Source organism: Pavona decussata, unplaced genomic scaffold (genome assembly GCF_977016875.1).
Source record: "Pavona decussata unplaced genomic scaffold, jaPavDecu1.1 SCAFFOLD_353, whole genome shotgun sequence".
Taxonomy (NCBI): Eukaryota; Metazoa; Cnidaria; class Anthozoa; order Scleractinia; family Agariciidae; genus Pavona; species Pavona decussata.
Genome location: NW_028145734.1, coordinates 1,544,684 through 1,549,360, shown reverse-complemented (window position 1 = coordinate 1,549,360; position 4,677 = coordinate 1,544,684). Strand labels below are relative to the sequence as shown.

The 4,677-nt window shown below is 40.9% G+C and overlaps 1 long non-coding RNA gene across 1 annotated transcript; it reads right to left on the bottom strand.

Moving 5' to 3' along the window:
- Window positions 1-1,500: 1,500 nt before the first annotated feature.
- On the bottom strand, window positions 1,501-4,274 carry LOC146453126 (uncharacterized). Its single transcript, XR_014859570.1, has 2 exons — window positions 3,228-4,274; window positions 1,501-3,168 (listed from the first exon to the last, which is right to left on the bottom strand). It is a non-coding gene; the product is annotated as an uncharacterized LOC146453126 (long non-coding RNA).
- Between the last annotated feature and the right edge of the window lie 403 nt (window positions 4,275-4,677).

Here is a 4,677-nt window from a genome sequence, read left to right as displayed (position 1 = left end):
AGCAAGCTTATTTTCGTGACGCCGTGATCCGCCTTTTTTGCCGTCCGTGAATCGTGATGTACTAAAAAACCGTTCTTGAATCATGATTGATGTGCACTCAGTGAAACGAGAACTGCTAACACCCTTGATTGTGAATCGTGAATATACTAATATTGAAGAAAATAAATCGTTAATTTATACCGTAACTGGATTCTGCTGCCTTAAATTTACTTCAGTGACACCTCACTGCGCTCAGCGGGCTAATCCTTTTAGCTTTTTGTTTCCCCCCTCCCCCATCCCCTTCAGTCCCCGCTCAGTTTAATTTACAACTGGCTTGAAATGTCGTTTTCTTAATAAAACTAGTGTTAGTAATATGCCGGTAATTTGGATGTAAAAATTCCGTCATCGGTACCTTGGCCGGAAGTTATGACGCTGCGTTACAAGGGTAAACGGCTACGGAATGTTTGGGAGGAAATCTTGCACGGATAAGAATTTTTTAAGGAAATTGGTGCAGGATATGTAGAACAGAGAATCCGGCCGGGACATCAAGCGTTGGATTGGGGACATTATGATATTAGGGCCAAAAATAATGGCTACAGGATATGCACCAGCCCTCGGCCTACTGATGGGACTTCGGTTATGTTTAACACCACTCTATCGTGTTTGTAACATCTAAAAATTATTATTTGTATTTTGTTGTTTTTTGGTGACATTAAAAATCATTTTGTTCACTTTTTGCAGAAAGACAGAATATACAACACCAAGCCCAGACTCTGACGAGCAATGGTAATCATTCCTCATGCGTAAAGATTCAATTTTCAATGTATGGATCTGTATTTAGTCTAAACCGCAGTCCCACTAATTCCTGGACCGTTCGTAGGTCTAATTATTATGCGGTTGATAATATCAGATGATTTTGCTTTATGTCAAAAAGATCATTTCGTAAAAGGCTTTGTAAATGGTTAAACGAAAAGCAAAGAGAGTGGAAATTGTAAATCTGTGGATGAAACCAGCTGACGTCACGACCCCCCAGTCTCCTGCAGGACACGATACAATACAGTGCGATACGATTCGATTCGACATAAAACGATACAGTACGGTATGATACGATACAGTACGATATGATTCGATGCGATACGTTACAATACAATACAAAGATGCACATGCAGTTTGCGTCCTCTTTCAAGTTTGGCCAGAATGTCATTAAAGCATTGTAGAACCAGGCACGACAAGCACAACTTGGAATAATTTTCAAAAAACTTTACTTTACCTTGTTTCTAATTTACAAAAATTATATTTTCTTCCGTCTACAGGATCAAGGTGAAAGTGAAAAATCCGCAGCATGTGTCGCAATCATGGCGAAAATTATTCATTTCTGGGGTTCTTCAAAGTTAAGATGTATGTTTGTAAAACACATACACTGGTTCATTGTCGGACTGACAATAGACTATTGTTCAGAAACAAAACTTAGGATACATAGAAACTTAGGAGTGCTTTGTGAATCTGGCCCCTGGAATCAAGCAATGGCCACACAAAGAAACTGTTTACATGGTCTTGAAACAAGGAATCCTGCTTCCACAGTTCCTATCGTACATGAATGGTAGAACAACATGTCAGCTTCTCCAGTTGCGGTTTTGAGTGCACGTGGTGAGGATATGCCGCACAAGCAACAAGAAAGTCTCAGTTTTGCAGACAAAAGAATATCTTTGAAAGTATTTCAGACGTCTTAGCATTCTAGACGTTCTAGAAGTTCTTACTTCTTAGTTGGCCAAGAGACAAAAAATAAAAATGTTTGTCTCAGTTAACGTTAATTTACACGCACCGATTAATCAGCCGACCGATTTGGCTCAAAGCAAATGAGTGAGGGGACGAAAATCGGCTTGATTTATAAAAATCTGTGGTACTTTTGCCGGTCACCACGAGAGTGAAAGTGATTGATAAATAGATACTACCACGGTTCCTGCCATTGGTGTCGCAGTCTTTGCGAACTATATATTACAGGTAAACGAATCAGGTTAATACACTCATTAGCTGAATTGAGTGTTGTTTCATTGACGGCTTAAATTTCAATATCCTACGACTGACTCATAAAGATAAATAGATCATCGATGTGAGCTTGCAAACTTTGTATGTTTAAGCATCCCATAATTACGCCACGGCCAAAAAGTGACTTACCGTAAGACTGAGAATTTTGTTTAGATGGGCCAGGATCCAAAAATGTCATTTAGGTCAGAAGTCTGATCGGGCTCCCAAAGGGCAAAGACCTGATATACGAAATTACAACAATTCAGAGCTAAAAGGAAAGTTCCTGACTTCGATAGGTACAGCCAGCATTGATTGGATTGAATGGATTTGACTAAAGTTATTATGTCCCATCAAATTTCACTGACTTTGTCTACAAAACGTCTTGAGAATTTCGTTTACAATTGGGACCTTGCCTTCGGTAGCATCCACTCTGGATATCAACCCCGAATTGACAACTTCGGTTTGTGCATCACCTTCAATTTGTCAAGCCAAGTTCGGCTGTGAGTTTGGGTTCCTGCGAGTTTAGGTAATTTTCCAACATCAATGCGACAACGTTTTAAGGCTTCCTTCTTTCTTAAATCAGCCTTAATTGATAAAATCTTCCATGTCCTCAGTGGTTGTACCTGAGGAAGCCTTCACGACTACCTTATTGGTTCCAGAAAGATTGTAACCGCGAATGTATTGGATGATCAAATCTCTTGCTGTAATGGTTACGGAATTCTTTGTGTTTTCGTTGCCTTTAGGCAGCGCGAGGATACTTGGAGTTCAATGACAAATTTTTGGATTGTTCCCTATTGTTTAGAGTCGGTAAGCTTCTCTTACCATACCCTGCGTAGCTGGCGGGATGTTGACGTAATGGTGATTTGAATTCCGCATTTTCTTGCGGTTTACGCTGCTCGTGGCGGCTCCTCCTCCACTCTATATTCGCGTGCAGACAATACCGCAGGCTACACAGGCTACTTTTACTATGCTGGGTACTACGTCTTGCTGGCCACCCGCCATGTCCAAGGTCAGCGTCTGCAACGTCATGAGGCGAAGAAGGCGTTCATTTCTTTGCAATGGTCATTATGTGCAGAGCGGTTCTGTAGGAATCTCGCTACTCAGCGAGTTTTGCTCTCGTAGTTGATCTTTTAGCATGAAAATTTGCAATGAAAGATTGTGATTCTTGTGTTGAAGGTTGCCGGATTAACTGATTAATACTCATTTCACTTTCGATTCAACACGACTGATTTCCACGGACAGCTTCGAACTCTGACCAGATTTTTCTTACTTCCTGAGTGAAGAAAGATAACACATTTTCCTCACGAAAATGTGCCGTTTCCAAGATGATGACTGACCCAACATCAATTCCTTGATAACTTTCATTGTACTGACTAAGTACGCTGACGTTCAGAAGAGGGCGATAACTCGGGTTTTCACTGTTACATTCAGCGTTCAGGGATGACTTAGGAGACTTTTATAGTAAGTTATTTGTAATCCTAGTAATTGCAACGTTCTCGTCGAGTCGAAACAGCTAAAGAATAAGGCGGTCTGCTTTGGTGGTATTTTTGGTATCATTCTCGGACACCTTGGCCGTCGATTCGCGGCTGAAGTCAAGGTGTTCTTCAGCAAATTGAAGAAGTTCTTGAAATTTTCCTGACCGAGAAAACTTTGTTTGCATTCAAATGTCTGAGGTCTTTACCCAGAAGGAATGAAGATGACAGAAAATCGATGTGTTCTCCGGTCGTCTCACCATCATCCGCAGCCGTGACACATGCGCTGCGCCTTGAACCAGGTTAGAAGTGCATGCGATACGCAATAGAAGAAAAGTTCTGGGCAGGGCTACATCTTCTACAAGTACAGATCCAAGTGACGTCATCTTCATGTCAAGATCAGGCGGATTACATAGCCAGAGTAGATGCTACTTGTAAGCGCCCTGAAAAACGCGGGCACAGTCCACTGTGTACTGAGACAGACGGTTACCTATACTGCACACCGACGACTTGTCAGTCTTTGTTATCAATGTCTTCAATTATCGAAACGATGACAAGCATTCTACCATGATCTATGGATAATCCATTCCAGGTTGACACTATACTTCCTAAATGTGGTTAAAAGAGAAACAGCCTTTTCAGCCGAAGATCTTTCTAGCCTGATCGCACAACACGACTTGCTCCAAGCACTTAGATTGCGTTCTAATGTGGGATACACGTACCTGCTACTTTTCATTGAAAAAGAACGAGTTCATTTTCTTCATAGCATGCCTCAGTTTTGAGGTAGAAAAAAATCGGTGTTAAGGACGGTGCCTTCTATTGTTGCTGCGCATACGTTCTGCGCATCTCGAGATACTCGGGTTTCCTATGGGTGGTGCCTACTAATACAGGGATATTTTTGCGCGTTTTAAAACTATACAGAGAAAATAGAACTTAGGAAATGCTTTTGGTATCTCAAAAGAAAATTGGGGGTAGCCATGCATTTTTCAGAGATAATTAAACTTCAATTTAGAAAAAAATCCCATACATTGCTTTATATTTTTTCGCTTTTTAGATATATTATTGCTTAATTATCTCTGAAAATGCGTGGCTACCCCCAATTTTCTTTTTGGATTTCAATAGCCCTTTCTAAGATCTGCGTCTCCCGCATAGTCAAAACCGCACAAAAACATTTCGGTATTAGTAGGCACCGTCCTTAAAG